Consider the following 13,186-nt stretch of genomic DNA (forward strand, 5'->3'; position numbering starts at 1 on the left):
TTGTTTGTTAGTTTTTACATTTAGGCATAGTACAGTGTTAATGTTCAACTATTGATAAAGTTAAAAGTGGCTGACAATAATAAATATTTTTAATGTAGGAATTAATCTGCCTGTTTTTTGAACTGTGCAGTGCTGTAGCTGCTTCATTGGGCCTACTACGCTACTGTATTTCAATACTGCTCATTATATTAGGAGAGACGATTCTTTTCTGAGGTGGTACTTGATGAAAAAAGTTTGAGAACCACTGTATTAGGGAAACGAAGATAAATAAAGAGGAATCAGCAGAACCTTAAAAAGGTATCACATTTATTTGAAATTATGTAGTGTGTTTTTTAAATAAATTTAAATGCATTATGCTTCTATTTCTAAAGATGTTAGGTGACCCCATTCTTCAATGAATATAACTGTTTAATGAAACTTTTGATTTAACAGCCTGTATTGTCTATTCTCTGAGAAATGGTATTCATTTAGTATTCATTTCCTATGGCGCTGTACTGTGCACTGTATGTTGAGAGATTAATACAATCTCTCCAGATGAAATTCATAATTGTAACTTGATTAGGGTGATTTCGAGTGCATCTGCATAAATTATGAGCGAATTATAAGCATAGATGAACACAAATGAAATAAACAGTGCTTTTTGGATTACTGTGGATACAATTTCACTGTATTATATTATAATCTTTCTAATGACTCCACAAATTATGTGTTCTGACCCATTTGTTTGCTTTATTTAAAGTTTGACACGGCTGAATATGGGACAGAATGGTGGCTCAGTGGTTAGCATTGTCACCTCCCAGCAAGAAGGTCACTAGTTCAAGTCCCGGCTGGGTCAGTTTGCGTTTCTGTGTGGAGTTTGCATGTTCTCCCTGTGTTGGCTTGGGTTTCCCCTGGGTGCTCCGGTTTCCCCCACAGTCCAAACACATGTGCTTTAGGGGAATTGATTAACTAAATTTTCCGTAGTGTATGAGTGTGGGTGTTTCCCAATTAGGGTTGTAACGGTATGAATTTTTCACGGTATGATAATCGTCTAAAACAATACCACGGTTTGACGGTTTTGCGGTATACGGTATGTTACAAATGTTACAAAATAATAGAACAGTGAAGCAAATTTGACTTTTTCCAAATAATATATTTTTAGTTACTATAAACAACACCACTTACAATGAACAAATAAAAATAAGAAAATAATAAATAATGTGTCAAAGTCTAAATAAACATGGTGCAAATCCTCAGTAAAAAAATAGATATAAATATTTACTATACTATAAATAGTTACATAACGAAACTAGATTCAATATGGAACATCCTTAGGTTCTATGTGCCAGCATGGATTTGGATATGGTTGTCTGCAATGCAGACAAACAGCTGCACCTTCATTTGCGTCTTTTGAAAACAGCAAGAGCAGCAGTTCGTCTTTGCTGTGTCACTGTTTTGTCATGTTTCTGTGCTGCTGTGCATGCAAAAGTACTTAGTATGAGAATTATTTCATGCAAAACTTTTTTTTTTTGCGTTTTATTTAGCCGCGCATAAATGTATGCCTATCTCTCATTCAGTGTTGTTCAAAAAGATTGGTCCACAAACAAAAGCGAAACCTATGCTTATTGGTTGTGATATAGCGAGTTTGAACCAATCTGGGCATGGAGGAGGGACAATGCATCAATGTATCATGTCTGATTTGTCCGGAGACACAGTGACGAGCGTTTCTTTGTCAAATCAGCGTTGTCAAATGTTGATGACGTAACCGCACTGATTCCGGAGCCTCTGAATCAATGGAAAGCTGAGATTCTCTTCTTTATGCCAATCTTTGAATTGTATGAATCGGATCAGCGGATCAAAAGTTATAAAACATTTAAGAGCAATACTTATTTTTAGCCGCGGGCGGCTGTCTCGGTCTTTAAGGGTTAAAACCGTTGATATGCAATTGTTCATGGTATGATAATCGTACACGTTCAAATCGTGGTAAACCGTCATACCGGTATATTGTTACAACCCTATTCCCAATACTGGGTTGCAGCTGGAAGGGCATCTGCTGTATAAAACATATCCTGGATAAGTTGGTGGTTCATTCTGCTGTGGCGACCCCTGATGAATAATGGGACTAAACTGAAGGGAAAATGTGGAAAATCAAATCAACATACAAGTCACAATTCATTGTGGAATCTAATCGTGACTCCCAGAATTGGGATCGTATCATGAAACCCCTAAAGATTTCCAGCACTTCCAGTATCAGTAGCCCATATTGGCAGCTGTAATGATCCAGTGTGCGTAAGCTGACGGTACAATAAAGGCGTTTGTTAATAAATAGAAGGAACTTTGTCCTGTGCCGGCGGAGAGAGATAGCGCAGCTCTGCTACATTCTCCTGGAGCCGGTCGCCGGCCCGCTGGCAGAGAGGTGAGATTTTGACAGCATGACTGGAAGTGTTTGAGGAGCTGCCGGGATTGTTTGACAGCGAAGAGACTGGAGATTGTTTGAGTCACATAGACGTCGAACCGTGGGACGGAACCCATGCCTGACTGAGACTGACAGAGAAAGAGATGAATGTGTGTCTGAATGAAGAAAGAGACGGGCACCGAGGGGTCGCGGATGTTGCGGTCGAATTTTGTGTTTTAAATTGCACCCATTAGTCGGTGGTTTTGAGCTGCTCACCACTTTGGAGATGCTAAAAGGCCAGTTAATGTGTCGTTATAATGTAGGCCAGGCGATAAAATATGAATGCGCTGTGTGAGTAGAACATGTAGTCATTAATAAATGAGAAGTTTGTTTATGTCTTAAAAGGGCTCATCGCAGGTTTGAGGTTTCAGCCACTCGACTGTGCGGTTTAGAAGCACTCCAGATAGCAGCTTTTGCTTTTTACGGTAATGTGTGAGCTCGTTTAATAGGGCAGGGCGCTAAAATGGTGTTTTTAGCCTATATTGATCTCATGAAGCAGTATATATGCACCAGGAAACTGTTGAAGGTGGGTTTTTAATGAAGTAAAGCTAACTTATTTGGTTTTAAATACACAAATATTACAAATCCATGCTAATTAACAGCAGTGTTTACCCAAGTGCAGTGCTGTTCAATGCACATGTGTCTTATGTTTTTAAAAGTCTCTTTAGCTCAACGTTTGTGCATTTGCAATATATTTCACAATATAGTTTACTGCTGTGATGTAAAGCTGAGTTTTCACAGCCTCATATCTCCTAGTGGTGTAATGGATCACAGATCTCATGGTTCAGATCAAGATCACGTAATTTTTTTTAGTCATTCGGGCTCAACAATAAGGACTGCCCGGTTGCCCAGGGCCAGAGTGAGAGACGATTGGGACAGTAAAAAGGATCATTACTGGCCCGATTGGGACAGTGCTGACTTGTCACTAACATTTAATTTGTCTGCGACTATTTGTCAATTGCGTGCATTTTAATTTTGTGCTTTTAAGTCTTTAAACATTACCTTCTCTGTGATGTTGTAAACACCATATTGCTTTCTGGTTCCTCTTCTCTGATTTGATGTTTTAAGCATGCTATTTTTTTCAGTAACCTGGTATCAACCAGTACAGCGAACAATCAAACAGCAACATGGCAGCAACATCAAATTATAAGGCTAAAAGAAAATGTCTGTTTCTAACGTCTTGGAAGCAGACATTTACGTGTGAACATCGTAATAACAAAAAAAAATTAAGTGATGTTTTGCAAAGTTTGCTGTCAGTTTGACAAGTCACCCACCTTTTGTTAAGTAATTTCGAACCGCAATAAAATACCTCCACATTTTCTATACTGCTCTTTTTGTTTGCATAACTCTTTTATTAACAATTTTTTAAGTATTGAAATTCTAGATTCGCAGACACATATTTATTATCATCAAATACATCATATTTATTTTTGACACATTATGTAAAATATGCGGCTAAAACATAGCTATTAACTTCCTCTTTTTTTTTGGTGGAGTTAGTGAAAATTTTGGCAGGGCAAATAAAAATCTGAACCACTTGCCCGATCGGACCAGTAGAAATAATCCTTAGTGTTGAACCCTGGTCATGTATCGGACTATTTTTCCGATCAGTCAAAAATGTAATTTGCTTTCCATTTGTTGCAGAAACAGCACTGCAGGACACTTAGTTTTAGCAAAAAGAACTGATAATCTGTTATTTTATTACAAATAAAAATAAACTAAAATGTTCACTACTGTGTGAAATTCACTGTTACTTCTATTGTTGCTGATAACGCTAAATGTATAAATCATACATTATCATTTGTACAACCCATACTTATTGTTAGCCTCCTCTTCAATAAATGATTCAGTTCTTCTCATAAAACTTCATGTTTCTTTGCCTGATGGTCATTTCTTTTTTTATTTATTTTTTATTTATTTATTTTTTTAGTTTAACTCTTTTTATTGACAATTCTCAATCAGAGAGGCAGTACAAGTGAGGGAAAGAAAAACCACAACACATTAATTTCACAGTGTAAATAAAATACTGAGTGGTAATTAAACACATTCCTTGCTCTCTGAACCATATTGAGATTGAAGTGATGGTAATTTCTGAAGAATTATTCAGTGGCATATCTTTGGCGGCCACCTATTGATCAAATAATGTAGTTGCTGCCTACAACTTTCATTTTAAATGTCAAGTTAAATGCGTATGATGGTGATGTTAATCTTTACCATAAACATCAGTGGTTTTATCTAAACTGTAAACTGTTCTCCCAGTACTGCTGTGTTATTTGACTGTTTGTAACTTCATAACTCACTCAAAAGACTAATGACAGAATCTCTTAGGACAGGGACAGGGCTCGAAATTGCGACCATTTTGGTCGCATATGCGACCAAAGTTTAATCTGTGCGACCTTAAAATATATTTGGGAGCATGTGTGCGAGTGCATAAAATTGTTGTGTGCGACCAGTTTTTACTGCAAAATGTTCATCACATGCGCGGATTCGGGAGACATTCACGCAGAATGCATCTCTAAGCTGTTTGTCTGCACTTGAAACGTGAAACGCAGCGCTCAGGAATGGTTTAAAACAGTTGTCATGTCAACTTGCTGCAGTAAACAAAGCCAAGTCCGTAATGCTTGCCCCGCCTTCGCGCTCTTCTTATTGGCGCACCACTGCTCTAGCACTGAAATATCAGCTGTCAATCACTCAGTCAATGCCTTCTGGCTTGGGATGACAGAGAGAGCTACTACCGCAAAAAACTGTAAAGCGCTGAAGATGAGAGTGAAGATAACACTGACAGATTTTGTTTTAGACACCATGGCATCTAAAGTTACAAATAATGACACATCTTACTAGTGATCATGTGCTGAATGTTAATCCACAATCCACACTTTTCCAAAAGTGGATAAAAGACTTCCGTTGGCTTCAAGTCCGCTATGAAAAGTCTGTGGGGTGGAGTTTTCAGGTAACTGTTTGCCACATCTAGCACGAGAGCTTCTTTTTAATCCTTCATACAATCGCCAGATGCTGTCCGCCATGCAATTTTCAGCTATATGTCAAATTTAACACTACATACACCATTGCAAACAGACTTACACTGAGTAAACTAACATCGCTACTCATGAAAAGACCGGTATTGCTATTAACATGATGTATGCATATAATAACGCTTTCTTGAGATAACGGGATTTCGTTGGGACATATTTTCCTCACGCATGCATATATATTTTTTTGCTTGTTAGTTTGATAACTGTTGATTTCAAATGCAATTAATACCAAACTTGATCCTGGAGGGCCGGTGTCCTGCAGATTTTAGCTCCAACTTGCCTCAACACTCCTGCAAGGACTTTTCTAGAAACCAAAGAGCTTGATTAGCTAGCCCAGGTGTTCTCAGGGTTGGAACTAATCTTTGCAGGACATCGGCTCTCCACGACGGAGTTTGGGCATTCCTGTTGTAGGATTAAGGAACATGCAAATCACTATCATTTATAATTGATGTTGCGTGGGTGCTGAGATTAGGCATGGGTCGGTATATGATTCTGATGGTATGATAAGTTGGATAAAAATATCACAGTTTTAAGGTATCACGGTTTTGCGATTACTGCTCTGAAATGAGTTAAAAAGAAACAAAAACAACTATTTTTCCCCCTTTGAAAACAATATATTTTATTTTTTGAAAGATTTCAAATATTTTGGAGCAGTAAACATGTCAGGATATGTAATGAAAATGAATCAGACATGAATCTTTGGATATTTTTTCTGCTGGAGATACTTTTGTCCTAAAAAACAAACAAAAAAAGTACATAAAAAAATCTTACACTGTACGGTATTACAGAAAATTTTGGCAATTTGAAAACCTTGACTTTTCCAAACCACGGCATACCTTGAAAACGGTTATCATCCCATGCCTAGTTGAGATCTCGATCTTTTGATGATTAATCGTGCAGCTTACACTGAATGCATTAATGCAGGCTTAACAAGTAGCTACAGAAAACACCTTTAATAACCTAAGTAAACCAATAACCCACCACAAATTCTTCCGTCCTCATTATATTTTACAGGAAAGCCTTAAAGGGCCATGAAAGCCCCTCGTTTCAGCAGGGTGTTTTCACACCTCTACTTTGGGAAAAAGTCAGAAAAGTGGGCGTGTCCAGCTTTGTTTAGGGGGGAGTGTCGGAGGAAGAAAAGAGGGATGGTGTGGGAGTGTCTATTTGGGCGCGCTGAGTTTCAGAGTCAAAATACACACACAAACACGGGAGAAAGTGACTGTGTTTACATGGACATCTGTAGTCGAATTATTTGCCAAATGATTAAATGTTGGACTTTAACTGCAGTTTGGCTCTTTCATTCAGGGAATTCATTCATGCCCCTCGCGACAAAAGTGATATTTGATTGGAGGAACTGCTCTAAGCGTGTATTTTTCATGCAATGTTTGATACCGCACGGCGAATGAGAGAAAAAAAACTCAGCATTTCCCGGAAACTTAGATGCACACGGCAGGTAGTGTCAGAAAGCCGCGTGTGTTATTCCCGTCACTAAATGCGGTGAAAACCCTACACGAGGTTAAAGTTTGGTTGTGGTGCTAACATGTTTACACTCGTGCAATAGTTAACTTTGTTCGATACGAACAAACTGAATAAACAAAGAGCACTGGTCGCTCACTTACCAAATCTGTAGAGACAGGACAATCACCAGCAACTAGAGCCGCGTCTTTATTAAGAGGAGCGAATCCGGATCTCAGCGTTTGCAGATGAGAACAGCTCTCAGTTAAACAATAATCCTCCTTAGACACGTAAGTTATTGTTGTCGAGCGTCGCGTACACTGTCAATCCACACGTGACTCCAGCTGAGCTCTCACAGAGAGAAAATGAAAACAAAACTGAACTGCAGCAAACTATAAAAGCAACACTTCACGCTTGTTTTGTCAACACAACGTGGCGTCTCTGTGTCTAAACACTGTGACAGTAATGAATATTAATGAAGTTGCACAATAGAGTGCGCTGATTGGTTTGAACCAAGCTTTACTCATGCATTAATGCATCACACTGTAAGACGTAATAAGACACACTCTGGCACAGACGTCCAGTCTGCACGCTGGAATACACGCTATTATGTCATGACCGTGACGCAGCTTCAAAAATTCATTTCAAACCGGAAGTACGAATTTGCTTGAAATAATGCAAAAACAACCAATTTACACTTTTTAGTGAAATATAGGTGTCCTAATTGTGTTTTTAGCAGTGTGGGACACATATACCACTGTCAACAGCTCAAACACATGTGTTCTGGTGTTTCGTGACCCGTTAATGCTTTTATACATGTGATCTGAATGACGCTAGAGGCGATCTCTCTGCTATCATTACGAATTTAGGATTAATCTACAGGTGAAAAAAATGTATCTGCAGGCCATTTGTGTTCCGACACATGGGTTGTGATCCATAAGAATCACTGATCCACGGTGATCCATCACACCCCTAATATCTCCACAGTTTTAAGGATTTCTTGTTTCTTCAGAAGTCATTGTAAGATGTTTTGAGCTCTAAAACATTTATTGTTGTGGTATTTTGTTCCATTTTACAATAAGCTTTCATTAGTTAATGTCAGATTATGCATACAAATAATGACCAATGCATTTATTACTGTTTATTTGTTATTTTTATTCATCTTTGTTAACATTAGTTAATGTAAATGGAGTCACTCATTGTTAGTTTTTGCTCTCTAGCTGCATTACTGTTAACAAGCACAACATTGGGTTTTAATAATGCATTAGTAAAGTGCTGTACTATTATTGTTCATTATTAGTTCAAGTGAGTCAATAAATTAACTATAACTAATGTAACCTTATTTTAAAGTGTGACTGTTACTTGTAATGAAACGGCTTGACTGTTTGTGACTTATTTAGCCTTTATCCAGGATTTTTTGATTAATAGAAAGTTCAAAAGGACAGCATTTATTTGCATCATCCTTCAATGTCAGTTTTGATAAATGTAAATTCTTCCTCCCTGAATAAAAGCATTCATTTCTTCAAAAAAAATCAATCTTATTGACAACAAACTTTTTTCATTTTAAAATAGCATACTAACATTTCCACTAATGCAAATCAAGCCCAATCATTGAAGAGACATCAATTGATTCGCTGGTACAGATAATTTTTTTTGATTCGTTTAAATGAATCAGAACTTTTCAACATAATGTCTTTACAGATCTAAATGCCCACATATAAAGGTCACACTTTAGAGTGAGGTTCCATTAGTTAATATAAGTCACTTGTATTTACTAACATGAACATACAATACTACTCGAACAGCATGTATTAATCATAGTTCAACATTTACTAACGCTTTAATACAATTAATTCCAAGCTTAGTACCACTTTAAGTAGCAATTTGCACTGTTACCGAGTGTCTTAATATCTAATTAAGATATTCTGTCATCCTTCACTTGTTCCAAACCTGTTTGAGTTTCTTTTGTTACACACAAAGATGTTTTGAAGAAAGCTGGAAACCGATGTCCTCCATATTATCCATATAGATTTGTTTTCCTAGTGTAGATGGTTACAAGTTTTCAGCTTTTTTCAGAGTAATTTATTTTCTGTTCTGCAGTTTATTGCTATGGAGGATGAATAAACAGTGAGTATGTTTTCATTCTTGGCTGAACTATACCTTTAGTGGTACTTTAATATGAAGTGTCGCCACATGTTTGCTGGTTTTCACTATTAGTTAATGCACTGTTAGTAATCCAGAACTAACAATTAATGACTATTTTCTAATTGAATTAAAGGAGTAGTTCACCTAAAAAGGAAAATGTATTCACTATTTACTTATCCACAAGTGGTTCAAAACCTTTGTTGTTGTTGTTTTTAAATTACGTTTAACACAAAAGTAGATTATTTGAAGAAAGCTGAACTTGAAACCATTAGCTACGTTTCCATCCATCTCTTTTATGCGCATTTTAGATATGCGCATAACAACGATTGATGAAAATGTCAAGATGTGCATAAATTTTGAAAATATGCATAAAAACGTATGCACATAAGTGAGTAGGTCAAACTTTTAATTCTATAAGAAAAGATGCGCATAAACTATGATAGAAACACTTTTTCCGAACAAATCCAGTATGCACATTAAAAAAGGCCATGTGATTTTGTAATAAGAGATCATGTGATGATAAAGATGTGTGTGTGAATGGATAAACTAGCAGGCTGAGCACATTGTAAACCATCTGAAATTTTGTTTTTGGACATTATAAAATGCCTTAACCGTTTCAGTATTAGTTTTGTTATATTATTAATGACCTCCAGAATCAAGAGCGTCTGTGCTCCGCGTATCACGCCTTCAAACGCCACTGCGCTTTCACTGCGTGTCAGGATTGTCTTCTGAAGTGCAAATCATTTATTAAATGAAGAAAAGATTCTCGCAGTTCACCTACTGCAGCAAATTCATTTTTTAATCGCACCAAAAAAAGTTGTTTTTGCAATATATATATATATATATATATACATATATATATTAGGGATGTAACGGTATTGTAAATACCGTCATACCGCAATATTAATTTTTTTCGATATTACCGAAGTCGCATGACTCGGTAAAACTATAGGTCTTCTGAGAAAATTTGCTCAGGCGAATGAAGCGAACGGGAGGTAACGAAAACTACAATTGCCATCAGCCCATGCTTGACCATCATCCCTTGCGGTCTGTTGTTGCTACAGATCCAGTAATGCGGAAATGGAGTGTGCTGCTAGAAGCGGGGATGAAAAGAGCTGGAAAACTCTAAAGCAGGTCGCACACCAGAAGCGCCGCTCGGCGCCGCGACACGGCGCGTACATGACAGATTAAAATATCGCACACCAGACGCGCACATTCGAATGATATTTAACATGAAACTAATCAGATGGCGCTCTGTGGCGCGGCTGAAAAATGAACTGCGTCCTGAGCCGTCGCCGGGCGCCGCCGACAGCCGCCGACTTGCGGCGCCGGTGTGTGTATCCTGATAGAAACCTATGATTAGAATTCTAAAATACGTGGCGCTGCGCGGCGCGCCGCCGAGCGTCGCTTCTGGTGTGCGACCTGCTTTACACGCACAGTTCAGTCCTGCATTATCTCCGTGTAAGTTCAGACTTCGCAAGTTTGATCAAGGCTGCAGTCTCTTCTTCTCAGTTTGATATGGAAAAGCAGATTATACCGAGGACACGGGTAAATCTTCAAAGGGAACAGTGTACTTTATAACTTCATTCACATCACCCTGGCTTCGTTGTTTCACTTTCTCAACAATAAAATGTAAACATGATTTAAGGAACTGCCTATTTTCATTTTAATATTAGCAACTTAGACAGCAGACATGTTGAGGCGTCGTGCTGCATGAGCGTCATCTTCACTGTGTGGATATTTATAACAAGACGGAGCCGATAACAACGGCCTCCTTTCAATTTCAGTGAAAATACGAAACACAGCCTCTCTTTTGCTGAGTATCAGTTTTAAGAATCGATAATGGCCATTATAAAAGTATAACATACAATAAGTTTATACATTATAGGAAATAAAGGCAAGCGATCAGTCAATATACAGAATGTACGTGGTTACATTAATCATTAACTTATCCTTGCGCTCAGCCAAAACACGTTACCTGAGAACAAGTAATAGATTCCAATGCCCAAAGTCAGGGAATATGTCGTTAGATAAACACAACAAGATGAATGAAATATCCCGTTTAATAAATATAGTGAGATTAGATCCAGCGGGAGATGCTTGATGAGAAGTCCGACTAGCAGAGCTCTCATCTGGGTAGATGGGCTGAGTGTGATTAAATGTTGAATGTGATGAGTTTTCAACAATACTAAATTGAAACTTTATTTTTTTACATGGTTTAATAATTTTTTGTTATTAAAATTGAAGTTCCTGTTTCAAAGCTTACAGATAGATGGCTAATTTGTATGTCATTGACACTTTTGGCACTTTTTTGAAGTATTTTCATAAGTTTTGTTTTTTCCTGTAAATGATTCAATAAATACCGTACCGTGACATTCATACCGAGGTATTACCGTACCGTGAAATTCTGATACCGTTACATCCCTAATATATATATATATATGTATATATATATATATATAAATATATATATATATATATATATAAATATATAATGTATGTGTGTGTGTGTGTGTGTGTGTGTGTGTGTGTGTGTGTGTGTGTGTGTACTGTGTATATTTATCATGTGTCTTTAAATACACACATGTATGCATTTTTTTGAGAACGTTATTCTTTCTAATATATTTTTGTGCTATATGTTTAGATATAAAATATGTATTCATATGATACAAAATATATTTACTTAAATGTCTACATAACAAAATTGATTTGTTTCTCTCACATATACATAATAAATGTATCGATATATACAGTTCAAGTCAGAATTATTAGCCCCCCTAAATTATTACCTTCCCTGTTTATTTTTTTCTCTAATTTCTGCTATACAGAGAGCAGATTTTTACAGCTCATTTGTAAACAGAATAGTTTTAATAACTCATCTCTAAAAACTCAACTCTAAAAAATTTATTTTATCTTTGCTGTACAGCTTAAAGTGTCATTTAAAGGCTTAACTAGGGTAATTAGGGTAGCTAGGCAGGTTAGGGTAATTAGGCAAGTTATTGAATAGTGATGGTTTGTTTTGTAGACTATCAAAAAAAAAAAAAGCTTACAAAAAAAAGCTTAAAGGGGCTAATGATATTGTCCTTAAAATTGTGTTTAAAAATTAAAACTGCTTTTATTCTAGCCGAAATAAAGCAAATAAGACTTTCTCCAGAAGAAAAATATTATGAGACATACTGTAAAAATGTCTTTGCTCTGTTAAACATCATTTGGGAAATATTTAAAAAAGAAGAAAAAATTCAAAGGGGGTTGAATGATTCTGACTTCAGCTGTATAATGCACACAGTATGTCAAAACAAACTTTTATATCGGATGTGATCAATCTTTGCCCAGCACTAATAAAACACACCTGCATCTACACATGCAGTATACACACAGCCTTGTTCATAATAGCAGTCCTGATTTCAGCCGTCTATTGGCCGTAACGTGTCAGGTCAGTCTCAGCAGGAGTGTCTGGTCTAGGACTGCAGGAGCATGTTTGGGGAACCTCTATCTCTCCTGACCTGCGCTGACTCTGTTGGGCTGTGCATGGGTGATAATGAGCCCTCGGAGGGGGTGCTAATTGATTCAGTCTCCCAAACTTGCCGCTCATTAACACCCTCTCCCAGGGCAGCGGCAGTGCCTCCTTTGGGAAGCGGCGGGCGGAGAATTGAGCAGGTGCTTGTGGAGAGACAGAAACTAAGGCCGGGATTGAGGTGGAAGGGCAGCAGGGGAGGTCGTGTGTGTGCACCCGTCCCGCTTAGTGTTGTGCAGCACAGCATTTTCACCGTTTGTCCTCCTGTACATCACGTAGAGAGAAAATAACATGCATTTTCATCAGTCTGTTGGCTTTTAATCATTGTGTGAAGAAAACAAGCATGCATACACTACCTTTTTTATTTTTTAAGGCATAGTTGACCTATATTAATAAAAGTGCTTCATCAGACGAATACAACGCTGGCATTTATTATTGTTATTAATAATATTAGGAGTGCAAAACACAACATAAGGTAAACACAGTGTGTATAGCAATCTGTATAAACAGCAGTGACAATCAGAATAATATTGGTAGTATTTCAAGTATTAAATTATTTAGTATTTAGCATTCACAGCCATTATAATAATAATATAGCTGTGATGA

The 13,186-nt window shown here is 37.2% G+C and overlaps 1 protein-coding gene and 1 long non-coding RNA gene across 10 annotated transcripts in view; one reads left to right on the forward strand and one right to left on the reverse strand.

Moving 5' to 3' along the window:
• grk3 (G protein-coupled receptor kinase 3) overlaps positions 1–13,186 on the forward strand; it is a 146,470-nt gene that overhangs the window by 13,449 nt on the left and 119,835 nt on the right.
• LOC147842216 (uncharacterized) lies at positions 3,732–7,791 on the reverse strand. Its single transcript, XR_015501674.1, has 2 exons — positions 5,838–7,791; positions 3,732–5,534 (listed from the first exon to the last, which is right to left on the reverse strand). It is a non-coding gene; the product is annotated as an uncharacterized LOC147842216 (long non-coding RNA).

Source organism: Danio rerio, chromosome 10 (genome assembly GCF_052040795.2).
Source record: "Danio rerio strain M-AB ecotype USA chromosome 10, GRCz13ab, whole genome shotgun sequence".
NCBI lineage: Eukaryota > Metazoa > Chordata > Actinopteri > Cypriniformes > Danionidae > Danio > Danio rerio.